This window comes from Leopardus geoffroyi, chromosome D2 (genome assembly GCF_018350155.1).
Source record: "Leopardus geoffroyi isolate Oge1 chromosome D2, O.geoffroyi_Oge1_pat1.0, whole genome shotgun sequence".
In the NCBI taxonomy this organism is placed as follows: domain Eukaryota; kingdom Metazoa; phylum Chordata; class Mammalia; order Carnivora; family Felidae; genus Leopardus; species Leopardus geoffroyi.
Window position 1 is genome coordinate 68232974 of NC_059334.1, and position 27253 is coordinate 68260226.

The following is a 27253-nucleotide window of genomic DNA, read 5'->3' on the forward strand; positions in this document are numbered from 1 at the left end:
CCACAATGAGTCTAGTTAACATCCGTCACCACACAGTTACAAATTTTTTTTCTGGTGATGAGAAGTTTTGAGATCTCCAGCCTCTGCAACTTTCAAATACGCGATGCAGTATTAGTTAACTAAAGTCACCATCCCCATAACTTATTTATTACATAACTGGAAATTTGTACCTGTTGACCCCCTTCACCTCTTTCACTCACTCCCACCTCCTGCCCTTGGCAACCACCAAGATGATGTGAGAAGGAAATGGGGCAGTGGCCATTAGGACAGGCCTGGCACTCACCCCGGCGCCAGCAATGAGAGATGTCATTGTTAGGATGACTCCAGCCTTGGGGAACAGATAAGGGAACTGATTTACTCCTTTCTCTTGCCTACTTGGCTCCATTTCATTGGAAAGCAACAGCTGAAGGACAAGTGACTGAAACAGGAGCAAAAGAGATGTTTTTGGTCAGCACTTGCTCCATGGTGGGGACTAGTGGGAGGACAGGGAAGTCTGAGACGATCCTGCTCTTAGGGAGTCGACCGCAGAGTGGAGAAGTCAAGACGGAGCCCCAGGGAACCAGGGAACAAGAGGGTCTACTGAACCTGTCAGCTGCAGCCTTGGCCACTCAAGGCGCGTGAACCTACTGCTCAAGAGGGGTTTTATTCTGTGTGCTTCTGGGGGCATCAGGAAATGAACATTCTTCTCAGCTCTAGATCCTGTGCAACTCCCACTTGCTAACAAGTGAGCCTCCTTCAGATTTATCTCGGAAGCTGCTGGAGTGTAACAGGAAGGGCAGCAGGCTTGGGGGCTGTGGAGACCTTGGTGTGACCGCCCTTCCGCTGCCCGCTGGCTGGGACCCTGGGCAAGCCCCGTGACCTCTCTGCCCCTCAGCCTCTTCCTCTGTATTGCACACACATGATAGCATTTTCAAAGGGGATAACGGCCATTCAAACTTTTTAAAAAAGGAAATAAGAAAGTATAGAATGTAAGAATACGGGCCCTGGGAGTGCCCTAAGGGATCAGAGCCAGAGAGGGCCTGGGCTGGGTTGAGGGTTGAAGGCCCAGTGGGTCTGGCCTGGTGTCTGGGGATCCCTGGGCAGGGGTCTGGGGGGATCCAGACAAAAGGTTGCCCTTCAGAGGGTGGGGTGAAGCGACATGCTGTAAGCAGCTGAGAATGCGATTGGAGACACTAGCAGCTTCCAGTCCCTTGTGGCGGGGGCAACGGTCAGGCACAGGCGAGTGGATGGGGTATTGGCAAGTGTTGGCCACAGAGTGCCGACAGCTGCAGGTAGGCTCCCATACGCCCATCCATTCTTTCATTGGCTCAACATTCAGACCCGTAGCGGCTACAGGGACATAGCAGGAAAGAGAGCCACATCCTGGTCTTGCAAAGATCACAGACTTTTACACACCTTGCACGGTTAGACCAGGTTCACTTAAAGGCCTAGGGCTGTCTCGTGGGCTCAGTGATGGTGGGAAAGGACAAATGACTTGAGTTTTCTGGACCTTTCCCTCATCTGTGGAGATAGCTCACAGGGTTGACTGGAGAAATAACAGCACGTGAGATCATGATGGAAAATATTTACCATTCCCTGAGTGCCAGTAAATGGCAACTATTTTATTAACATTCATTCATGTATGCTTGAAATTTTAATAACTCAATACAAGTTTTTCTAAAGAAACACTTCTGTGTATGCACGAAGAGAAATGTATGCCTAATTGTCTACAATAGTCAAATACTGAAAACAGCCCAAGTGCCCAACAGCAGGGGACCGTTTAACTGTAACGTGTGCATAAAGGACACACAGCACAGCACCTTACAAGAATGAGGTAGCTAGGGGCGCCTGGGTGGCTCAGTCAGTTGAGCCACCGACTCTTGATTTCGGCTCCGGTTGTGATCTCACGGTTCGTGGGATCGAGCCCTGTGTGGGGCTGCGCATTGAGAATGCTAAGTCTGCCTGGGATTCTCTCTGTCCCTTCCGTACTCATCCTCCCTCTGTCTCTCCAAATAAATAAACTTAAAAAAAAAAAAAAAAAAGAATGAGGTACCTTACATGAACTGACATGGAAAGATCTGCAAGAAATGGCATGAAGTGTAAAGGGCAAGTTGCAAAATAGAACAGAATGGTTCCATTTCTGTAAGCCTAACAAAGACGATCTAGAAGAATTCACACAAAGTGATTTCACTGTGGTTACCCCCGGAGGAGGGGATGTGGTTAAGGAAGGTGGCCTAAGGGGGGTTTACTTTGTCTACATCATTTAAGTTCAAGAATACCTGTTACCCTTCAGATAGCAAAAATGATTTGAAACGAATGGCTTTATTTTATTTTATTTTTTGCACCCCTCTGGGCGTCCGTTTATTTTTCCGCAGAATGAGGGCTTTGCACTAGGAAATAGTTGATGTTCCTGCCGTTCAAATTTTGTCATTGTGGTTAAAATACACAGCATAAAATTTACCGTGTTAGCTGTTTCTAAGTTTACAGGTCAGCGGCATTAAGCACTTTCGTGCCGTTTGCTGTGTGACCGTCACCATTGCCCGTCCTCAGAACTTTTACGTCATCCCCAACTGAAGTTCTGTGCCCAGTAAATACTAGCTCCCTATTCCCTTCTCCCGCCAGCCCCTGGCAACTATTCTACTTTCTGTCTCTATGAATTTGTCTGTTCCAGGTATCTCTTAAAATTTTTTAATGTTTTGGGAATGCAAGCTGGGGCAGCCACTCTGGAAAACAGGATGGAGGTTCCTCAAAAAACTAAAAATAGAACCACCCGATGACCCAGCAATTGCACTACTAGGCATTTATCCACGGGATACAGGTGTGCTGTTTCGAAGAGACACATTCACCCCCATGTTTATAGCAGCACTATCAACAACAGCCAAAGTATGGAAAGAGCCCAAATGTCCATTGATGGATGAATGGATGAAGATGTGGTAAATATATATATACAATGGAGTATTACTCGGCAATCAAAAAGAATGAAATCTTGCCATTTGCAACTACGTGGACGGAACTGGAGGGTATTATGCTAACTGAAATTAGAGAAAGACAAAAATCATATGACTTCACTTATATGAGGACTTTAAGAGACAAAACAGATGAACATAAGGGAAGGGAAACAAAAATAATATAAAACAGGGAGGGGGACAAAACAGAAGAGACTCATAAATATGGAGAACAAACTGAGGGTTATGGGAGGGGTTGTGGGAGGGGGGATGCGCTAAATGGGGAAGGGGCACTAAGGAATCTCCTCCGGAAATCATTGGTGCACTGTATGCTAACTGATTTGGATGTAAGTTTAAAAAGATAAAAAAATAAAATTAAAAAAAATTTTAATGTTTATTTATTTTTGAGAGGGAGTGATATGGGAAGGGGCAGAGAGAGGCTGAGACACAGAATGCAAAGCAGGCTCCAGGTTCTGAGCTGTCAGCACAGAGCCTGGCGCGGGGTTCGAACTCACAAATCACGAGATCATGACCGGAGCCGAAGTCGGGTGCTTAACCAACTGAGCCACCCAGGTGCCCCAGGTATCCCTTATAAATGGAAACATATTTGTCCGTTTTTGTCTGGCTTATTTCCCCTAGCATAATGTCTTTAAGGTTTGCCTATGTTGTAGCAGGTGTCAGAGTTTCATTTCTCCTTCAGGCGGAATCGTATTCTATTGTATGTGTAGAGCAAATAGATAAACAATCTATTCCTCCGCCAGTGGACGTTTGAGTTGTTTCCACCTTGCTTCTTGTCAGTAGTGCTGCCGTGCACCCTGGGATACAGATATTCTGTATTCTTTCAAGTCTTTTGTGCATACACCCAGATGTGAAATTGCTAGATCATATGATAATTCTATCATTAATTTTCTGAGGAGTCTCCATACTGTTTTCCGTAGAGGCTACATTCCCACCAACAGTGCACAGGGTTTCAATTTCTCCACGTCCTTATCAACACTTGTCATTTTCTGCTTCGTGAATAATTTCTCCCACCCTGTGAGCTGTCTCTTTGCTCTGTGATAGTGTCCTCTGACGCACAACGTTTTAAGTTTTGATAAAGCCCGATGTACCCTAAGGAACGATTTTTTTTTTCTTTTCTTTTTTTTTTTATTTTTTTTTTTCAACGTTTATTTATTTTTGGGGGGACAGAGAGAGACAGAGCATGAACGGGGGAGGGGCAGAGAGAGAGGGAGACACAGAATCGGAAACAGGCTCCAGGCTCTGAGCCATCAGCCCAGAGCCTGACGCGGGGCTCGAACTCACGGACGGCGAGATCGTGACCTGGCTGAAGTCGGACGCTTAACCGACTGCGCCACCCAGGCGCCCCTAAGGAACGATTTTTAAAATACCAACAATAAAAAGAGAAGAAAAGAAAGACAGAAAAGGAAAGAACAGGAAGACGAGGCAGAGACGGTGGAACAAAACACAGACTCCGTGGGTCTTAGCCGTTGTTCCTTGGGCTACATCACCGGCCTGTCAGACGCCCCGGCCCAGGGCCACAGCCCAGGAGAGCAGCCCAGGAGGGCGAGGCCGGGTGGGCTCCGGGAAGCCCCAGCTCGGCCCCGGCCTGAGGCCTGATCGCAGGGAGTGGGCGTGTGTGGATGAGCCTGTTGTTGCCCTGGGGTTTCCCTGAAACCGATGTGTAGGGGACAGATGGGTGGGCTCAAAGGCAGGAAGTCCTCAGTCAGGAAACCTGTGGGCGTGCCCACCTGCCTCTCTCAGCCTTGTTAACTGAAACTTAAATTCCAGGCCCCAGAGCCGTGGTTCCTAAAGAGCATGTATCTCTCTGCCCTTTGCTCCCCGCAATAATTCCCCACCTATCACTCACGGCCTTTCTTTGGTTTCAGGAGGGTTTTTTGTTTTGTTTTGTTTTTGTTTTTTTCAGATTCTAAAAATACTATGCCTCTCGCAATCGGACGAGAGTACAAAAGCTAAAAGCTAACCACAAGGCCGGCACCCTGTGGTGACAATGGTTCCTTGACACTGAATGCGAACCTCATGCCAGGAACCGTGCCTGGACTCCGCCAGCACCCCCTCCAGCCCCCAGCCCTTCCAGTAGACACGAGCCCCGTTTGAGGACAGAAGGAACTAAGCCATCAGTGAAGGGCTAGTGTGAGCAGAGTGGGGCTCACCTCGGTTTTTCTGGTTTGAAAGCACATTTCTACGTTAGCTTCTATCCTGTTACTGTTAATATTGGGGCTTATTGTTTTCTAGCCTTAAAAAATAATTGTTTTGGGGCATCTGGATGGCTCAGTCAGTTAAGCGTCCAACTTCGGCTCAGGTCACGATCTCGTGGTTCATGAGTTTGAGCCCCACGTCTGGCTCTGTGCTGACAGCTCGAAGCCTGGAGCCTGCTTCCAATTCTGTCTCCCTCTCTCTCTGCCCCTCCCCCACTTGCACACGCACATGTGCTCTCTCTCTCTTTCTCAAAAATAAATAGACATTAAAAGTTTTTTTAATTAAAAAATAAAAAATAATAATTATTTTACATTTCAAAACTCCCCTTGGACATATAGAGTCGTTTACGTATTTTTGGAACAATAAGACATGCTATTTATAACATTTCCTCATAAAATGATCACATCAAATGTTATTTAAAGTTGTTTTTAAAAAATCGGGTGCTGTTTGCTCCTGCCCCAACCCTGCTATACTGGGCCTTGTGGGCAGTTTCCTTCTTCCTGCAGGTCTCAAGGGGGCAGCTCAGCCAGGTCTGAGGACCTTCATGTTCTCTAGATGCCAATCACTAGGTCAAGTGTCCTCACCCTTCCACGTTCTGGAAAGGGGTGGAAGTATGGGTTTCCCAGAGGCTGCTGGGAAGGTGCCCCATTGGTCTCTTGTGGGTCTACTCCAACTTCCAACTCTAGACAAGGCTTAGAGACACCCCAAACACATGGGAGTCCCTACCTGGTCACCCGGGCTTGAAACAGGGCTGAAGATACCACACGTCCAAGACTGTAGGACCGGAGATGGCAGCCAGTTTTTTTTCTCATCACATCAATAATGTAACATGAAGCTGCAGGGAAGCAAAAGTAAAAAAAAATTCATCTGCAATCTCATGACCTAGGAAGGATGACTAACATATATTTTGTGATACTTATATATGTGAGGGGGTGGTGGTAATGCCTGCGTTTTTAAACAAACAAAAAAACGCAATTATACGAACTGTACTGTGTTCTTACCTTTCTTCTCTTAGCAATATGTCATGAACATCTTACTGGCTGTGTGACCTTGCGAAAGTTAATCAAACTCTCTGTGCCTCAGTTTCCTCATATGTGAAATGGGGATGCTCTGAGGATTAGAGAAGTTATGTCAAGTTCAGAACTGAGCCTGATACACAGTGTGCTCTCAATAAGTGTAGTTGCAATTTTTCTATCATTAGTCATTCTTTTTTTTTTTTTTTTTTTAATTTTTTTTTTCAACGTTTATTTATTTTGGGACAGAGAGAGACAGAGCATGAACGGGGGAGGGGCAGAGAGAGAGGGAGACACAGAATCGGAAACAGGCTCCAGGCTCTGAGCCATCAGCCCAGAGCCTGACGCGGGGCTCGAACTCCCGGACCGCGAGATCGTGACCTGGCTGAAGTCGGACGCTTAACCGACTGCGCCACCCAGGCGCCCCTATCATTAGTCATTCTTAACGGCTGCATAGAATTCCATCGTATAGACCAGTGGGTGTGGTTCTCAACTGGGTGGATTATAACGTCTAGAGACATTTTTGGTTTGTTACACCTGGGTGGAAAGTGCTATTGGCATCTAGTGGGTGGAGACCAGGATGCTTCTAAATATCCTACAGGGCCCAGGACAGCCCCCAACAAGAAATCAGTAGTGCCGAGGTTGAGAAACCCTAGTCTGGATGATTCCTGGTTTGTGTAACCCTCTCCCTATTGTTGGACATGTACTTTGGACTGATCTTGCTTATTCTGCACCACACTGCAATGAACATGCCAGTGGAGGCTTTAGGCAGGAGGGAGAAGTGATCCTGGCCTGCCTCGTGGGGAGTAATTTGGTGCTTAGGGAAGGGTACAGAGTGGCTGTGCCCATATCCAGCCCACGACAGTGGGTGGGAGGGAAGTCTGATATGCATGGCCCTCAAGACCTCATGCACCTCCTGTGACCCCACTAACAATGACTGATGGATCATGTCAGTGGCAACAGAGGGACAGAACTCACCAAGAGCTGTCTGGCTGAGATAAGGGAGAGAAAAGCAGGGCTCATATATGTTACGCTTCTGGGTGAGCTGTGGCGGGTGGGGGCAGGGAGGATGAGTTGGGGATGTCTTCCTTGTCTCCAGACTATGAACTAAAATTTATAAACTTTGTCTGGACACCAAAAAACCCCACATTTTAAAAAGCACTTCTCTGCTATTAGCTCTCATAAGGGGCTCCCTGGGTCCCAGAGGTTTTGACAGGCTGAATGCCGGGCTTCCCAGGCTATAGCACTAAGTCCCTTCCTCTGATCAGGCTGCTGCCTGCCTCCCTCCTGAAGGATCCCAATCTCGCCCCCCTGAGTCCTCCCCACGCCGGCAGCCCCCCTGGGGCCCCCCAGTCTTTATTTTTTCAGTCTTCTCTCCACCAGGCACTGGGACCAAATGAACAACACAGACAGGGCCCCTGCCTTCACAGGAGCAGACCAGACACATGGAAACGAGTCAGTAAGCAGGCGATTCTGAAAGATGGGGTGACACACGGAGCATCTTCTCTGAGACCACTGGGCTGCTGTGACCCGATGATGAAAAGCCTGTGAAGATCTGGAGGAAGAAGTTTGTGGCAGAGGGAGCAGCAAGTTCAAGGACCTGTGCTCAGTCGGGGAATAGACACATTTTTTTTTTTTTTTTTTTTTTTGTGAAAAAAAATTTTAATTATTTATTTATTTAGAGAGAGGGGAGAGAGCGCACGAGCAGGCAAGGGGCAGAGAGAGAGGGAGAGAGAGAATCGCAAGCAGGTTCTGCGCTGTCGGCCCGGAGCCTGATGCAGGGGTGGATCCCTCGAACTGTGAGATCATAACTGAGCCAAGATCAAGAGTCGGCCGCCCAATCGACTGAGCCACCCAGGCACGCCGGAATAGACACATTTTATAGCAGAAAGTCTCAACTGCCTTACCCAAAGCTGCCATTTTGTGGACAAGCAGGCCGGGGCCAGAGGAGCTAGTAGGTAGATGTTTCCTCTCTCCCCTGGGCCAGGCAAGTCTGCAACCCCCCCCACTCCAGCTTCAGCACACCCACCCTGGAGGCATAGAACACAGTCCTGGGAGGATCCTCTCTGGCTGGGTCCTCTCCCTCCTCTGTCTCAGCTGGAAAATGCGTGCAGACGCGGGTAGGTGAGGGCAGCGTTTCGAGAGACCCTGGAGCCCTTTCTCCTTGTCTGTCCGTGGGGCACCTTAACAATCACCAGCTGAAAAAACAAACTTGGGGGCAGCTCACCTCACAGCAGGTGCAGAGATGCCAAGGCTGTGAGGGTCACATGGGCCCCGATTCTCCTCTCAGGGTGAGACAAGCAAGCGTGACCTGGAAGAATAAAAGCATTTGTGGTTCTGATTGCCCCATGTCCCAGTTTCCACATTAAAACCCCAACATTCTGGGGCGCCCGGGTGGCTTAGTCGGTTAAGCGTCCAATTTCCGTCCCGGTCGTGATCTCTCAGTTTGAGGTCTTGAGCCCCGCGTCGAGCTCTGTGCTGACAGCTCAGAGCCTGGAGCCTGCTTTGGACTCTGTGTCTCTCTATCTCTCTGCTCCTCTCCCAGGCACTGTTTCTCTCAATCTCTCTACAAAAAAAAAAAAAAAAAAGGTAAAAAAAAATTAAAAACCCAACAAACTAAAATCTTTTAGGTCCTCATCTGGTCCTTAAGGAACCAGAATTCTAATTAACCAGTTTAAAGGTGCAATGACAATGCTTTCACCCAATGGTTAGGCAGGTTAAACCAGAAAATTCCTTAAAGAGGCAAGTGGAAATCCTGCACAAAACACCATTGGGTCTTAAACAGAGAAACGGTGTGCATCCATCTCCTGTTAAGAGAAACGGATAGTAAAACTGCTCTGAAACACCAGGCTTCCCCTGTCCATTTGGGAAAGACTGAAATGTGCTAACACGAGAGGGTGGGGTGTAGCCTGTACAAACTTGATGGAGGGCCAGTTGGCTTTATGTTGTAAATGTATGAAAGTTTGTACTCTGACCTGGTGACTACTTCCAGGAATTTATCCCCCAGCTAGACCCACAGGTGTCTTGTTTGTAAAAGCAGATGGCAACCTAAACGTCCTAGTGTGGGATTGGCTAAGACATCATGGGATGTCCACACATCAGAGGACCACGCGGCTGTGAAAATCATGAGGAGTCTGGCCAGCTTTTCCTCCAAAGACTGGTCTTGGAGACCACAGCCTGCGAGGGCCCCCATCCACAGCGTGCTCTCTAGCATAGCCCCACACCGCTGGTTAGAATGCCGGATTTGCCTACAGAGCAAGCGACACTGGTGCCCCAGTGACAGACCACAGGGACCTCAGCCCGATTTAGCTCTGCAGAGGGCGGCTGTTCCAGGGTACTCCCTCACTGGTCAACCCCAGGCCCTGAACCCTCAGGCCGCTGGTCCTTCCTCGCTCATCCATCCTGACTTGTATCCTCAGGCTAAGCCAAGACTTTGCTCCTTCCCTCGAGGGGTATCCGCTCGGGACACAGCTCTTCCAAAATTCTGGCTCTGCCGGCTCAGGGAGCCCACCCTGGGGTGGAGCTAATTCCCCAGGAACACTTGCCCTGTGGCTCAGCTTCCCTGGGATGAATCACCCAGGCCCCTGAGAGGCTCCTCTGTCCCCTCCTCCCTGCATTTCACAAACCTACATTTTCTTGAGAAGCTGGGTGGCCTGGTGGTGAAGTGCAAATGCTCTGCTAATTAACTTCCTGGGCTCCAGTTTGGGCCCCAGGATTTCCTAGTATGTGTGCGCTTAGTAGAGTCACCTTCGCTCTCTGTTCTTAGCAATGGAGCTGCTAATAGCTTCTCTTGAAGAGCTCCTTAATAGCACTTGGCACAAAACACGTACCCAATAAATGTTACTATTATTTTATGGGCCACTGGGAAGCTAGCTGGAGTCAATCCACAGTGTATTGAGAGGAAATTTGTTTCCTCACTGTTTCCCTCAACGGAACTCAGGAGGAGAAAGTCATTGGGCAATGCTCCGCCCAGCAACCAGCAACTGTTGGGGGAGGTGGTCCTGGCTGCCATGTTGGCCTTTGTTTTTAAGAGGTGTGGCTGGAATCCAGATAAGGCCCAGCCTGCACTCCCTTCCCCCCCTCCCCCCCCCCCCCCCCCCCCCCCCCGCACCGTGTGAGCCAGCCCTCCTGGATGGCCAAGGAGCGTGGGGACCATTCTCTGCTGGGGTCTCTGACCGATGATGGAGGAATTAGGAGGAGGTGGGGCTGGTAAGGTCCCAGCAGCTTGTGTCACCCAGTGGGGCCTTTTAATTCTGGCCTTACAACCTCCACACAGGTAAGAGCACCTGAGAGGGACTTGAGTGGGAGAGGAAGCCCTCTCCCCTGTCCTCTCCCACTTCAGCTTCTTGATTGAGCATACAGGACCCCTCAACCCTTCACCCAACCCCAGGCTTCTGCTCCCCCGCTCCGGGCCCAGAGCACCTCTGGGCCAGCCTCTCCCATTCACCAGCCTCACCTCTGCTCCTTCCCCTCTCCTCCCCCTGCCTCGCTTCCTCCCAGCCTCACACAAAGGCACAGGCCCTCTCAGCCATATGGCTCCATTATCTAATATTCCCCAGATTTATGACAACAATGCTGAGAAGTCAGCTGCCGCAAGGCACCGTCCTAGGCTTGAGGACACATCCATGATGGAAGCCGCTCTCCGGAAGCCAGGGATGGAAATCTCGGCAGCAATCTTCCTTGTAAAAAAGTGGCAACTCCACTCAGGGGATGTGTGCTACCAAGCCCTCTGCAGATTCCTTTGCTCTGAAAAGGCCTAAGGGGTGGCACCTTCAGCACCCCCAGGCTGAGGCATTAAACAAGTAGTGACTGGGCATGAACTGAGGACAATGAGCCCTGGGACGGGAACTCCTGCCCTCGGGGCAGTCGTGAGCACCTGACTCCGTGCAGGGCCTGACCCCGAGTGGACACGCTTTGCCCATCCGCTCAATGGGCCCGCGCGTGACACGCTTCTTTCACGTCACTGTGGGGACTTGCCTGCCCAACCCACAGGGCGTCGATACACGCTGGATGCACACATCCCGCAGATAACCCACCTATTCACACACGCTCACCACTCACATCTGACAAAGCCACTTCGAGTTCACACTCAAAACTGCTCCCTGGGGCAACAGATAATCCTCCACTCACACCTCCCACGTTCTCACTTCCACCCACACCTGCACGCTCCCCCTCGCAGATGCAGAGCTGACTCCCAGCCCCCACTCTCGAGTACACCCACCGCTTTCAGAGCCTGCCCTGACCCACATTTTCAGACCCAGACCGTGACTCACAGCTTCACGTCAGACACTCGGCCACACACACACACACACACACACACACGGAGCCATCCCCATGTAGCCACACACAGACACACTCCTGCCCTCCCTCTCAGCCCTCCGAGGGCAAGCCCTGAAGGGGTGAGGATGGTCTGGGCTTCTAGGAAATTAGCTCCCACCCTCCTTGGAAACAGGGGGATTCTGATCCTGATCTTGCACCTGCTTTCTCACCCCACAACCACTGCCAGCCCCAGGGTGAGCCCTGGAAACCTCAGGGAATAGGTGACCATCCCACTCTGATCTGCCAGTGTCCCAGGAACCCTTTCTGCCCTGAGGAAACCCGCAGGGCTAGTTACTGTCTGTGGGAACCCAGTTTGGGCCTGGCTTGGTAAAGGAATACCTGAACCTGACAGTCAGCTTGTGCCTGAAGGCCACTCATTTCCCCTGAGTTTGCCCCCCATTTACAAGCCTATAAAATGTTGCAAGGCTTTTCCTCAACAAGTGGCCTTGGGTCCCGGCTCCTGTCCTCCACCCCTCCATTCCTCTCTGCCGAGGCCTCCAGCCTGGAGGCAGGGACATGCTCAGGCAATCCCATACCAAGCTGATCGCCCGTCCCCCAGGTTGATGGAGCCCAGAGCTTTCAGCAAGAAGCCTGCAGGCATGGCAGGCCTGACTCCAGGAGCAGGACACTGCTCCCTGGATATGCTTTGAGGGGAGCATTTAAGCTGGACTCCTTGCCCAAAATACCACCTACTATCCGTCATCGCACAGTTAAACCTCCAGTCCTTTGGGTTTTGAAGACATCACCTGCCTGGTCAGACATCCCCTCAACTTCCCCCTGCACAGGTCTTCACATCCCTGGGCTGCCTCCACCCTGATCTTCAAGCCTAAGGAAGGTGAGATGACTAGACGGGAGAGGCAGGAAGGAACCAGAAAAGAAATCCTCCCTCCCCCCCGTTTTGCTGAAAGTGTTGAACATTTTCATGGCAACCCTGTGGCTCACAGGACGGAGCCAGGCTCTAGGCCTTGCCTTGCCACTTGGTAGCCGTGGTGCCTTGGGCAGGTGTCTTTATCTCTTTGCACCACTCTTCATCTTTAAAATGGGAACACTGTGCGGAACACGGTACGTTTGAGTGCATGTTCAGGTGGTAACTGGCCCACACAGGAAGTACTTGGTAGCATCTGTGGTTCTAGGCATCCTTGAGGTTCAGGGTGGGAAGCCCCAGCCCTGGCCTTTTTCCAGAGATTCAGGGACGCTGGGTTTCCACCCAGAGCCCAGGCTGGGAGTGCCAGCCCAGGCCTGAGAGCAGAAGGCGGGGCCTGAGGGCAGCTTCGGAATTGGCTAAGTAGAGCCAGGTGGAGACCCTGGAGGCGTGGCCCCTCTGTTGGAGACCAGATTGCCGTGAGTAGGGCTGGGAAGGCATGGAAACCAGGGGGTCCTATACCAGGAAACCAGGGAGGCTTCCCTATACCTCACCTCCAGGGCCTTAGCCTGCAGGGATCTATCTCCTCTCCACCAGGAGGCTGCAGATTTCCCTGTTTTGCAGATTTAAAGGGATTTTCTATCCACTGTCTCCCCAGTTCTCACTGCAGCCCTTTGGAGGTAGGAATTTCGAAGCTCCCATTACAGATGAGGACCAGAAAAGCGAGGGGACTCACCAAGATCACACAAATCTTAGTGATCGCACAAGTGAGATTCCAACCTGGATCTTCTGGCTATGATGCTAACCCCCTGCCCATCATGCCAGGGTGTCCCCAGAGTTCCCAAGGGCAGGGAGCTCAGCATGGGTATGATTTGTCCCTCAGGAATGGCAACCTTGGATATCAGCCTTATTCAGTAAAAAGATGCTCCCCCAGACGCCCTGGCCCGTCCGTTTCACCGTCAGTTCCTTTGGGCCCACACAGGGAAGAGGCTGGCCATGGAGTGCCAGCTTCGCATCACTGTCACCCACCAAGTCGTCCACTTTCTTTGCCACCCGGCCTCTCCCATGCCCTGTGCTTCCTGAGAATGTCTATAGGACCCTGGGCCCTTCACGTTGCTTCCTGCCTCCCTGCCTTGGCTCATATGCTTCCCTCTGCCTGGAATACTCTCACCTGCACTGCTCGCGTGGTAACTCCATTGTCCTTCAGAGTCAGCTCAAGTGCCACCTTCTCCAGGGAGCCCTCCCTGACTTCTCTCCCCCAACGAGCCTCACTCTATTGGGGCATTACCCACTCACCATCATAATGGCTCTTCTTGTCTTCCCCTGGAGTCCACAAGGATGCAAATCTTGCCTTGCCCTCAGCTCAACAGCACCACGGAAAGGAAAGCTCTAAGTGTCAGCAACCCATTACACACTGGCTTAGGTAAAAGGGAATTTGTTGGCTTATATGGACTGAAAAGCCAAGAGGAGTTGAGTTGGCTTTGAACAAAGCTAGAGATTCAAAAGATGTGATCAAGAATCTTCCTCTCATAAGTGACTCTTAAAAACTGAGAATAAACTGAGGGTTGATGGGGTGTGGGAGGGAGGGGAAAGTGGGTGATGGGCATTGAGGAGGGCACCTGTTGGGATGAGCACTGGGTGTTGTATGGAAACCAATCTGACAATAAATTTCATACTAAAAAAAAAAAAAGAATCTTCCTCTCTGGAGCACCTGGGTGGCTCAGTCGGCTGCACATCCAACTTTGGCTCAGGTCATGTTCTCACAGTTCATGAGTTCACGCCCCTCAACAGGCTCTCTGCTGTCGGTACAGAGCCTGCTTCAGATCCTCTGTCCCCTTCTCTATCTGCCCCTCTGCTGCTCATGTTCTCAAAAATAAATAAACATTAAAAACATAATAATAATAATGAGCCTGGGTGGCTCAGTCGGTTAAGCGGTTAAGCGTCTGATTTCCGCTCAGGTCATGATCTCACGCTTTGTGAGTTTGAGCCCCACGTCGGGTTCTGCACTGTCAGCTCAGAGCTTGGATCCTGCTTCAGATTCTGTGTCTCCCTCTCTCTCTGCCCCTTGCCCGCTCACACTCTGTCTCTCTCTCTCTCTCTCTCAAAAGTAAACATTAAAAAATTGTAATAATAATAAAATAAAAACAAAAAAGAATCTTCCTCTCCGTCACCAGCCCCCACCCCCACTCCATGCACACCTGCTCCTCTCTGTGGGGCCTCCGTTCTTAGATTCCCCACAGTGGTGACTAGGATGGTGACACCCATCTCCAGGTTTCCATCCTGCAGATGAATAAAGGCTTTCACAGAGAGCTCCTCTTTGCCAAGAGTTCAGGCAAAATCCCAGGATTGGTTTTGACTGGCCAGGACTAGCTTTCGTGCCCCCTCAAGTATCTGGAAAGCAGATAAACCCCACGGAAGCATTTACAACTGGGGAAGAGGGGGAGTGGGGCATGATTCTCCCAAAGAAAGTAGGATCACTTTTACCAGAAGAGAGAATGGACCCAGGCCACACAAAAACAATGTCTATCAAAGCAGGGCTTTTTAAACTTCAAGGAGCAGACGGATCTCTTGGGGATTTTGTTTTAAAAAATTTTGTTCATGTTTATTTATTTTTGAGACAGGGAGACAGACTGCGAGCAGGGGAGGGGCAGAAAGAGGGAGTCACAGAATCCGAAGCAGGCTCCAGGCTCTGAGCTGTCAGCACCAAGCCCGACACGGGGCTTGAACCCATGAACCATGAGATCATGACCTGAGCTGAAGTAGGTTCAACCCACTGAGCACCCAGGCACCCCTTTTGGGGATCTTGTTAAAATGCAATTTCTGCTGCAGAAGGTCTGGCGTGGGGCCTACGAGTCTGCATTTCTGCCAAGCTCCCGGGCTGCTGCCGCTGCTCCACTGGGAAGGCAGAGACCTCTTCTGAGTGGCGAGAGCCCTCGTGCACCTGACACCCGCCCGAAGAGACAACACACAACACGTGAGGGGCACTGATAGGACTTGGCGCCCATCCTGGTCCTTCCTGCACCCCCCAGCCAAGCTGTGTCTCTCAGATTGCCCCTCACCATAACCCAGCGAGGCGAGTAGGACAAGTCTTCCTTCTCATTCCTGTTCTGCAGACAAGAAAACAGAGGCTCCAATAAATTCTGAGACTCTCCGAAGTCACACCTGTGGCAAGGAGTTGGGCTCGTCCCAGCTGCCTGTCTCTCTGAAGGACTCACCACACAACCCCACGAGCAGAAAATTGTGTCACCTGCAGAGGTGCCGAGGTTTTTATAGCCAACACACACCTGGGTGACCTCCTGGCTCTGCTGTTTGTAAATCAACGTTGCAAAGGGCAAAGGTCATATGGGCAGCCCGTCCCCACCTCCGTGCCTTGGTTATTTTTAATCTCTCCTTTATCAGTTTTCTCCTTCCTGCTCTCCAGTTGTTATCATTACATAACAGATACAGTCTCACCCAGGGTGGGGCCGATCTCACCTGGGCTCCAAGGAACGAAATGCGTGTGTCCCTGGCTTCTGATGCCACCAGGGTTGGGCTGGGCATTTGCAAGTGATTTGAAGAAGGAATCTTCAGCAGATCTACAGGCTGGCACCAGTTAGGGTGATCGTATTCAGAATGAGCTATTGCAGAGGAAGAGAGTGCCCCATCTGTTATAGGTTGAATTGTGTGCCCCCAAAATCATCTCCTGAAATCCTCACTGCCAGCACTTTGGGCGACCTTAATTAGAAAAAGGATCTTCAGGGGGGGCCAGGTGGCTCCGTGGGTTAAGCATCCAACTTCAGCTCAGGTCATGATCTCATGGATCATGAGTTCGAGCCCACATCAGGCTCTGTCCTGACAGCTCGAGCCAGGATCCTGCTTCAGAATCTGTGTCTCCCTCTCTTTGCCCCTCCCCTGCTCACACTCTTTCTCTGTCTCTGTCTCTCTTTCTCTCTCTCTCTCTCTCAATTATAAATAAAAATTTAAAAATAATGAAAGAAAAAGGATCTTTACAGATGTAGTTAGTTATTAAGATGCGGTCATAGGAGACTGGGGTGGGCACCTAATCCAGTATGACTGCTGTCCTTAAACAAAGGGGACATTTGGACGCAGACACACATAAGGAGGACGCCGCGTGAAGATAGAGGCAGAGATGAGGTGATGTAGCAGAAGCTAAAGAACTCAAGGATCGCCAGCAAACCTCCGGAAGCCAGGAGAGAGGCCTGGAACAGAGACCCTTTCGGCCTCAGGAGGAATCTGCCCTGCTGACATCTTGACCTCAAGCTTCTAGCCCCCAGAACTGTGGCAACGAATTTCTGTTGTTTAAGCCACTGCGTTGGTGGCACTTTGTTAGGGCTAACCTAGGACACGAACACACCATCTCTAGAGGTGCTCAAACAGGGCTGACTTGGCAGGGTATTGTCCCCTGGAAATATTATGCACACCACCTACATAATTTTAAATTTTCTAGTAGCCACAGTAAAAAACAACAACAGCAACAACCAAAAAAAGAAAGACCACAGATGAAATTAATTTCATGTTTTATTTCATACAATATATACAAAACACCATTTCCATAGGCAGTAAGTCCTAAAAAGAGCTGTTAATGAGATGTTTTGGGTTTTTTTTTGGGGGGGGGGGTTAAATGTTTATTTATTTTGAGAGAGAGAAAGAGAGAGACAGCACACACGTGTGTGTGCCAGCAGAGGAAAAGGCAGAGAAAGTTGAAGAGAGAGAATCCCAAGCAAGTTCCAAGCTGTCAGCGCAGAACCCGACTCGGGACTCCATCTTATGACCCGAGAGATCATGACCTGAGCTGAAATCAAGAGTCGGTCACTTACGCAACTGAGCCCCCCAGGGGCCCCTACTAATGAGATGTTTTAGATTTTATGTCTTGTGGGAAGTCTTTGCAATCTAGTGTGTTATGTTCCACTTAGAGCACAGCTCAACTGAGATTAGCCTCATTTCAAGGGCTCAACAGCCACCCGTAGCTGGCAGCCTCTATATTGGATAACGTCGGTCCGGGTCTTTCTCTCCTCCGTATCTGTGCAGCTTTAGGCATTTTACTGATCCTGTTAGAGCCCGTTTCTTCACTATAAAAATGGGAACAATCCTGACACCTCCACCACAGGCTGGTATGAGGATTAAGTAAGAAGAACGTGTCTATGTTTAGCGGGTTCCTGGCGCTGGGTAAACTTCTAGCCATGCACCGTTAGAAACTTGTTGGCGTCAGACCCAATATTTAAGGACCTTCCCACTCCAGAGGCTCAGACGATCACTGCATTTCTCACCAGGTTCTTCCTGAGCCCCCTCCACACTCACACCCCACCCCAGGCTCCCCACTTGGACCATCATGAGTCCACGTCCTCCGGGGAGGGTCCCAGCTCCCATTTTAAACTCTCAGAGCACCCAGGGAGAGCTCGCAATTTAACACTTAAGCGTTCTGTTACTGGTGTTCTTACACGTGAGTCAAGGGTTAAGTCCCTTGAAGGCAGGGATATGCCTTCTCTGGTTTCTCGTCTGGCCGCTGAGTTCTGGGCCTGTTCCATCACTCCACCAGGCAACAAACCTTCACTGAGTGAGCACCCACCCCACGTCAGCCACTGGTCCCTGCCAGGCCTAGAGTGGGTGTCCATCACGACCCAGAGCCCAGTGTAGAGTAGCTGTACCTCTGGGCCACTCCAGGGAGCAGAGGTCCTAGTGCTGCCCAGGAAAAAGAGGTCAGAAGTGCCAGCAGTGATGCTGTGCAGCATGCCTCCTTGCTCACGGGCAGGGAAAGGCTCCCTGCCCTGGGCGGGGGTGGGCCTCACGCAGGGGCTCGGGGTGGCCGAGCTCGTCAGGCCCAGGAGGAGACTCTCGGGTCTGGTGGGAGACCGAGGGCTGCCCTTTGAGCCACCTGCCCTCCCCGTCTCTCTCTCACCCGATGGCACGGGGCTTGTTTACTACAAGTCGCACCCTGGCAGAGGCACAGCTGACCGGGAAGGGTGAATGAATCACCAGCACGTCCAGGAGACGCTGATGTGGGGGAGAGTCACAATCACGGCAGCCCAGCCCAGCCCCTCCTAGCCCACTGCTCCCACCCTCAACACACACAAACAGTGCTGTCGGCTGAGTGATCACGCTTGGGCCGTGCCTGGAACGGGACAGGGAAAGACCGGCTGGCACCACAAGGCTGGTGGGTGTGCGAGGCCTCGCCCACTTGCCCTTACATGAGCATCTCTTTGCTGTCAGGGCTCTGACACAGCCATCCTCCTTACAGATTACAGGGGGGGCCTTTGTCCCCCCCCCCTGAGCCAGTCCTGTAGGTCCATCCCACCCCAGTCTTCCCTGCCGGTTCCTGTCTTATTCCACCTAGGTGAAAGCCCCGGGGGTAAAATCAGACAATGCCACCCACTAGCTGTGTGACCTTGGTGAAGTTATCCAACTTCTCTGAGCTCCAGATTCCTCAACCATAAAACGAGGATAGCAATAATGTCTACCTCATTGGGTTGTTGTGACGCTTAAATGAGACAATTTCCATCACGTACGTGGTGTAGTGAGTGGCACATTAGCAAGCATACAGGCTAAATGTTCTTATCTGGGGACGCCTGGGTGGCTTAGTTAAGCGTCTGACTTCAACTCTGGTCATGATCTTGTGGTTTGTGAGTTCGAGCCCCACATCAGGCTCGCCCTGACAGTGTGGCCCCTGCTTGGGATTCTCTCTTTCTCCTGCTCTCTCTGCCCCTCCCCCACTTGTGCACGTGCTCTCTCTCTTCAAAGAAACAAACTTAAAAAAATAAATGCTCTTCTCTGATCACAGCAGTGATTATTATTTGCTTGTAGAGCATGGCACAAACCTCATTCTGCTACCAGATTGCACATTCCAATCCAGGGCTAAGCTAGCAAACACAATGTCAATTTCACCTGCCTTTCGGGGATTTCAGCCTATGACTTTCTGTTGAGGAATTTGCACTGATAGAAGCAACTCATTCATTCCGCAAATATGTACCGAGCACCCACTAGGAAGTGACTTGTTCTTGGCGGTCCCAAGAGCAGAACTGGGGGATGTGGACAAGAGGCAGCTGCCCAGACCCACATCATGAAAGTTCCTTTCATGCTTTGTTGAGGTGACAGCAGGTTCTTCGCCTGTGTCTCGGAATATAGGTCCCAACGTGGCCTGGAGCTGATGTCTAACGAGATGAGGCAAGAGGGACCCATGCTCAGAGATTTGGACCAGCTTTGGTGTTGGGGTCCCTGCTCCACCTAACTCTCATGATCGTGGGAAAGTCAATTAGTCTCACAGAGCCTCAGTTTCTTCCTCTATTGAATGGGCATAGCAAGGGGCGCCTGGGTGGCTCTGTCGGTTGTGTCCAGCTCTTGATTTTGGCTCAGGTCATGATCTCGCGGTTCGTCAAATGGAGCCCCCCCGTCGGGCTCTGCACAGAGTACGGAGCCTGCTTGGGATTCTCTCTCTCCCTCTCTCTGCCCCTCCCCTGCTCGTGCTTGCGCCCGCATGCGTGTGCACGCTCTCTCTCTCTCCCTCTCTCTCTCTCAAAATAAATAAAATAAACTTAAAAAAAACCCCGGCATAACAATACCTAGCCTGTGACCTCACGGGGGGGCTGTCAGCTCATGTGTGCGGAAGCCTCTTGGTAACCATATTCTCCCTTCCTTCTTCACTCCCTCCACCCGTCATCCCTCCACTCACCCATCCAATCTTTCTGTTTTTAATTACCAACTCTCTTCCAGCCACTGTGGAGGAGCTAGGAGTGGAGGGGAACAGACTCAGGGAAGTACTGAGCACCAGGTTCAACAGTGAGGAGCGCCGGTCCATCATCCACCTCCACGCGCTGACGGTGGGACACCTGGACAAGTTCTTGGGGGGCTGACCCTTCTTCTGTCCAGCCCAGGTGACTGGTAGCCCCTCTGGGCCCAAACCTGGTCTAGGTGAGAAGCAGCCCATGCTCCTGGGCAGTTGGCCAGGGTGGACCTCCCCTCGGCTTGGACCCCAGCCAGCCCTCCCCACTGGGCTCGTGACCCTCTGTTTCCTGTTGCTTGGCAGGAAATGAGCTCTGAAGGAAAAGGACTGGGTGGGCTCCAGACAGCACACCCCCGCTTCAGACGGAAAGTAGGAAAAAGGGGAGGTCCCAGCCATGTCTACCCCCTTCCCTCAGAAAAGCAATGCTTTTAAACAAACGTCCCCAGCGGATTTCTGCTTAGTACTCAGGAAAGAACTGGAACATGGGGCCATTCCTGGCTTCAAGAAAGCCGGGGGAGAAAGGGAGCAGGATTATGATGATTGGTTTAAACCAGGGGTCGGCAACAATTTCTGCAAAGGGCCAGAGAGGAAATATTTTAGGCTTTGGGGGCCACATAATCGCGGCTACAACTACTCAGCTCTGCCTGGCGGCGTGAAAGCAGCAGGCACAAGAGAGCGTGGGTAAGGCTGTCGCCCCAGCACAACTTCACGGACGCTGACACTCGAATATCATGTAACTTTCAGGTGTCACAAAATATTTTTCTTTTGATTGTTCTCAACCACTTAACAGATATCAAAAACCATTGTAGCCTGTGGGCCATACAAAACCAGGGGGCAGTCAGATTTGGCCTTAGGGTCATAGGTTGCCCATCCTTGGCTCAGGCCAGTCGGAACCCATTGCCTGGGCTGGGCACACCGTCACTCCAGGGAAGGATGCGTGCGTTTGGTATGTGGTGTGTGTATGTGTGTTTACTGGCACCACTTGGGGATGATGGGAGTAGCAGCAAGTAATAGCATTACCCCCAGGCCATATTGTCGCTGCACAGGAAGAACAGTAGGATTTGAACCCAAACCATCCAAACTTGAGAGCCTACCCTCTTCGCCTCCGCGCTAACATTCTCTGCTCAGAGACCTCACCTCACAGTGAAGGTAAGGCTGGGGGAGGAGGCATGTGATCAGGCATCAGGATCAGGATGTTGCCAAGAAGGCTTCTGCAGGGACACAAGCCTATACACTCCCAAGGCTTTCCAGTGGCCTCTTGGGAGGACCCAGACAGGAGATCAGAGGAGCTCCCACCTCCCTCCCTCCCCCACGTGAATGCACATCCCTGGTGGGGATGGGGCGGGGGCTTCCCTTCGGCCCTGGAGCAGGATTTCCGTTTCCCTTGACACTGACAGACCGGAAATTGGGTCTTATTCTCATGGTTGGATGCGAAGCCCTCCCCCGTCTCCCTGACTCCCTTTTTCTCAGAGTTTCCCTTCTGCCTGCCCCAGCATGGAGGAAATTCAGGAAGTATCTAACCACTGAGGTGGCCTCAAAGACTATGTAAGCTCAGAGATGTCATCCTTTCAGCCATTAAAAATTCTCTTTTCAGCTCCCACTGGATGATTTATTTTTAAAAATCCATTCAGTTCTCGGGGCGCCTGGGTGGCTCAGTCAGTTGAGCATCTGACTTTGGCTTGGGTCATGATCTTGCAGTTCATGAGTTCGAGGCCCGCATTGGGCTCTGTGCTGACAGCTCAAAGCTTGGAACCTGCTTCGGATTCTGTGTCTCCCTCTCTCTCTGCAAACCCCTGCCTGCCTTGCTTGCCCTCTGTCTGTCTGTCTCTCTCTCTCTCTCTCTCTCAAAAATAAAAAAACGTTAAAAAATTTTTTTCTTCATTCAGTTCTCACTGAGCATGAGCTAGGTTCTCTCCCAGGGAGTTCTACATCCTGTAAAAGGATTCATGTAATCCTCCCAATAACCCTGTGAGGTAGGCATCATTAGACCCATTTCACAAAAGTGGAAACTGAGGCCCAGAGAGTTTATTTACATAATGGCAGAGCCAGGATTTAACCCAGGTTCGACCGACCCCAGAGCCCCTCTCTCTGCTGCCACACGCTGCCTCTGCCCCAGGAAAGAGGCCCGGGAAAGAAGGAGGCACTAGAGAATCAGAGATCAGAGCTCAGGTGCTGGAGTCAAAGAGACTTGAATTGAAATTCTGGATGCAGATGTATACTAACTGCTTTTTGGGCAAGTCATTTACTATCTCTTAACCTCAGTTTCCCCTCCTGTGTGTGTGTGGGGGGGGCTCTATTCTCTTTTCCTCCACTGCCATGATTTCTCCAAAACCACTATTCTCCATTCTTCCCCATTCTTACGGTTCTCCTGGCAATGATCTCACTTGCCAGCTGCAGGAGTGAGCACAGCACGGGAAGAGTCTGCCTGAGAATAAAGCAAAAGCAAAAAAAAAAAAAAAAAAAAGAGGCAGAAATGAGAGACCCTCATAGGAGAAGATTGTCAAAGACTTCACCTGAGCTCCTGGCTCCCACTCTGCCTAAGATCTACCCTGTGTTGTCCTAGTTATAGAAACCTACCGGTGTTTGTCTAGGCCAGTCTGAGATAGTTTTCTGACACTTGCAATCAATAGAACGAAAGCCTCAAGAAGGCAAGGATATTTGTCTGTTAAGTTAATGCTGTATCTCCAGCTTTGGGCACCTAGAAGGTCCTCAATCAATCTTTGTTAAATAGACCCAAAGAGCTTCAGATACGACATCCCACTTCATGGGATGTTGTGAGGATAAAGTGGGGCTGGATGAACATGCAAGGCTTGGCCCCCATGCCTGGCATGGTGAGCCTCAGCGACCATGACTCTGAGCCAGAACCCCGGCCCTCCTGCAGCCTCCAGTCTGGTGGACTCTCCTCCCCACTGTCCGTAGGCGGGTGGGGGTGGGGCTAAGTCAGGAGCGATGATCAAAGACCACGAGTGGACACGCAAGCTGTAAGGAACACAGAAAACACTGCAGACCTGGTCCCTACCCTCCAGGACTCAATTTGGCACCTTTCAGTCTCCGTGGCTCCCCGCCACGTGGCTCCCCACCACCCTGAGCTGGAACCACCACGCTGCTGTTGGTAAACAGCAGACCACAACCTCCATACCTGGCTGGCTGTTTCCGGCCACCCCCACAGGCCTCCAAAGCCAGGAGTGGACACTACCTCCCCTGCCCCGTGCTCCCTGCTGCAGCCTGCTGGATGTGTCGCGTTTCTAGTGCCCCCTGATCTCTCTGGGCCCCCCAAAAGTCTCATTGCTGACCTGCCTCACTTGCACCTTATTTCCTGCTGAGCACTCCTTTGTACTGTGACCAGGGAGATTAGTCTAAAATCCAGGAAGCCCTTCAAAGGCTGCTGATGGCTCACCAGGACAGAGTTGCTAGGAGCCCTCCGGGATCTGTCCCTTGCCCTCTCCTCCAACACCATCACCTCCAGGGCCAGATGAGATGCCTAGGACATAACATCGAAGGGGGTGCTCACTCTCAGGCTTGTTCAAGTGCCCTGGTTGTCTCCCTTGCCTCCCCCCGTGTGCTGGCCCAGACGCCCCCCGGAGTCGTTCCAGCGGGGTCCTTGGAAGACCCCAGACTATCGCGGGTTGCCCTGCTTCTGTTCGTGGGGATCTTTGGCCTGAAATGCCCCTTCCACCACCTTTGCTGCCTACCTTCCTTTCCTTTAAACATCACCTCCTCCAAGAAGCCCTCCCTGAACACTCCTGGTCCAGTTTGGTCACCCTCAGCTCACCACACCTACTATACCACGTTGTCTGCCACTCAACTGTAGCCCCTTGAGAGCAGGATCCAAGTCGTAATTTGTATTTGTTGAGTGTCTCTCCCTTGAGTGTATTTGTTGAGTGTCTAGGTCTCCCTTAAAATGCCCTGAGCTACAAGGAACAGGAAACCTTCCTCACGATGACCGCAGCCACATAGACTCTATTACCTCAGCTAACAAAAGGGTCTTGGGTACGGTGTTCCGTCTTGGCTCATTCAGGAGCATAACCGAAAACCCAGGTTCTTCAGGCTCTGCCACCCTCAGAATATCAGCCACATTCTCGAGGGGCTCTCCTCATGGTGAAACAATGGCTGCCCAGTTCCGGGTTTTAAATCCTCACACCAAGATACAATACCTAGTAGAAGAGGGGGGCATCTCTTGTGTGTCTCATTTTGAGAACCAAAAAAACACCTTTTCCAGAACCTGCCCCTTCACTTTTTCCCCCAACTCATCGGTCAAGATGGCATCACATGCCCACACCTACACCAATCTCTGTAAGGAAAATTGGATGGCACCTGGTCCTAGGGCAGGTGCCCTAGGCAAGATTACCCATGCCCAAACAGGAAAGGGGAAGGGCCATCTGGGCAACCATATCGACTCTCAGTTGCTACTGGCTTCTGGACTTGGACAGACATGGTGACATAGCATAAAGAGCACTGGGTTGCGTGAGTTGATGAACAGCCTTCCTTCTACCACCGAGAACTTGAGGAAAGAAGGTCCAGGACCGGGTCCTACTTCTGAGTTTTGTGCTTGGGCTTCTCCAGTGATCACATTTTCTACTTCCTCTCACCCCGAACCCTACTGCACCCCTACTGCAGAGCTGGGTCTACTGTGGGCTTGCTGGACGGCCAAGACATGCCCCCCAACAGCCTTCAGAAAATACATATGCTCCCCATTCCCAAGAAGCACCCGGAGAAGTTACCCTCTGAATCCTGTTCTCCTTGTCATTTTCAATCTGGGTAATTAAACTCAACACCTCCAGGGTGATTAAAAATTAATTCTGCATTCAACAGGCCCGGAAATGAAATGCAGTGGGAAACATACTCGGCGTTCCCGGCTAGATGTAATTAGAAAATCGTCCTGCCCGGGGGGAAGGAAGGGAAGGAAGGCACTGTTGCAGCCACAGAAGGTGCTGCTTACACGGTAACAAGCCTCTTCGCAGCCTCTAATTGACGAGGCTGTTGCTGACAGTTGCAGGGTACAGGCAGTTGGCTTACACCAGGGGTCTTCTAAATCGACAAGGGACTTAGAAGAGAGTACCACTCCTGCCCAAGCCTGTTCGAGTCCCCACTGTCTGTGCAGCACCCCCACCCCACTGCCAACAGCCGCTGCAAGCCCTCACTCCCCCTCAGCAGTGCCATCTGCAGCAGGCAAACCCTGGCACCGTCCCAGCATCTCCTCGCCTGCTGTCCCCCGATGCCCCATCCAGCCTGCTCTGGTCCTCTCCTCAACCCTCCCTTTGCTTCCAGCTACTCTCCCCCAGGGGTGGTCCCTCTGCAGGCCGGCTGCCCCTGGGAGTCTCCAGTGCTCTTTGTCTCCCAGGCAACAGCCTGTTGCTTGGGATGCCAGCCATTCCAGGATGCCACAAAAGGGCATTTCCTTTCCCCGTCCCAGAAGCCACTAGGGGCCTTCACACCTCCCACACCATCCAACTTTCCCATCTGGTGCCTCCGAACACCGTGGGCAGCAGGAAATATCTATTTAACCCTCAAGGGCTAGAATGCCTTACTATTTTGAGGAGCTCAGTAGCCTGTGGCAGAAACCGTGTTTTGTTCAAGATGATCCTGCCCCTAACTATGAACCATGCAACTGTAACAAGGCATGAGGAGAAGTTCTGGGTCTTTCTTGACCTTCTGGAAGGAAACAGGACAGTGCTGTCCAGCATGGTGGCCACCACCCACATGTGGCTATTAAATTTAAATTAAGTTATGGGACTCCTAGGTGGCTTAGTCGGTTAAGCGTCCAACTTCAGCTCGGGTCATGATCTCGCAGTCCGTGAGTTGAAGTCCCACATCAGGCTCTTTGCTGACAGTTCAGAGCCTGGAGCCCGCTTTGGATTCTGTGTCTACCTCTCTCTGCCCCTGCCCCGCTCGTGCTCTGTCTCTCAAAAATATAATAAACATTTTTTTTTTAATTTTTAGAAAAATTTTAATTAAGTTAAATAGAATAAGATTAAAAATTTGGTTCCTCATCTGCCTATGTGGCTTGTGGCTACCCCATTGAGCAGTGCAAAAAAGCATTCCGTCATCACAGAAAGTTCTATTGGACAGCTCTGCCCTAGCACATACACTTCTGAGCATGGGCACAGAAGTTGGGCAGACCCTTGGCCATTTACTCCATAACCCTGGGCAACACGCTTAATTTCCTGAGGCCTCCCCCTGTTTCTTCCTCTGTAACAGTAGCTATCTCAGAGGATCATGAGGTCCAAAAAAGAGAATCCAGATACCTGCTCCAGCATAGCATCTGACAATAGGAAGAGTTGATACATAGAAGCGATTGACTCTTGGAGTAAGAGAGTAGAGCCTGGTGAAGCAGAAGGATTCGGGATAAAGGAGCCTGAGTTGTAGCCCCAACTCCATCACTACCTGTGAGCCATACATGAAGGCTGTGACCCATACAGCCTAAATTAAATGTTTTTTTTAAATATGTATTTACTTTAGAGAGAGAGACAGAGTATGAGCAGGGTAGGGGCAGAGAGAGGGAGACACAGAATCTGAAGCAGGCTCCAGGCTCTGAGTTGTCTGCACAGAGCCCGATGCAGGGCTCGAACGCACAAACTGTGAGATCGGGGGCTTGAACTCACAAACTGTGAGATCACGACCTGAGCCAAAGTTGGACACCTAACCGACTAAGCCACCTAGGCGCCCCATACGGCCTCAACTTAAAAGAATGGATCAGAAAAAGTCTAAATGAAATGGAAAATCCAGCACAGATTTTTCTATGGAGCCTAGGACCCAGCATCCAACTGCCTGCTGAGCAGCTCCAGGAAGATGCCTTACACGGGGTCCTTAGAATGAAGAATCCCAGATGGGATAGGGCGTCCTCCACCCCAAACCCACCTGCTCCTCCTGTACTCCCTAGTTCAGGAGTAGCATCTGGTGCTCCTCCTTTCCAGGAAGCTAGAAACTATACTTGCTCTGTCTCCTCAATTTATAATCCTATGATGTAAAATTATTACCACCATTTTACAGACAAGGAAACTAAGGTCTTGCTACATAGTGGTAGAATCAGGTTCCAGAGTCTGTGCTCTTTTCTTTCTTTCTTTTCTTTTAAGTAATGGGGAACTTCGAGTGCCCAATGGGGGACTCGAACTCATGACCCTAAGATCAGGAGTCAGATGTTCTATCAACTGAGCCAGTCAGGGGCCCCCTAGAGTCTGTGCTCCTGAGCACACCAATAAAACAC

The 27253-nt window shown here is 50.9% G+C and overlaps 1 long non-coding RNA gene across 1 annotated transcript; it reads right to left on the reverse strand.

Annotated features, from left to right (window-relative positions):
- Positions 1–5467: 5467 nt before the first annotated feature.
- On the reverse strand, positions 5468–15557 carry LOC123577062. Its single transcript, XR_006701694.1, has 3 exons — positions 15395–15557; positions 8382–8465; positions 5468–5976 (listed from the first exon to the last, which is right to left on the reverse strand). It is a non-coding gene; the product is annotated as an uncharacterized LOC123577062 (long non-coding RNA).
- Between the last annotated feature and the right edge of the window lie 11696 nt (positions 15558–27253).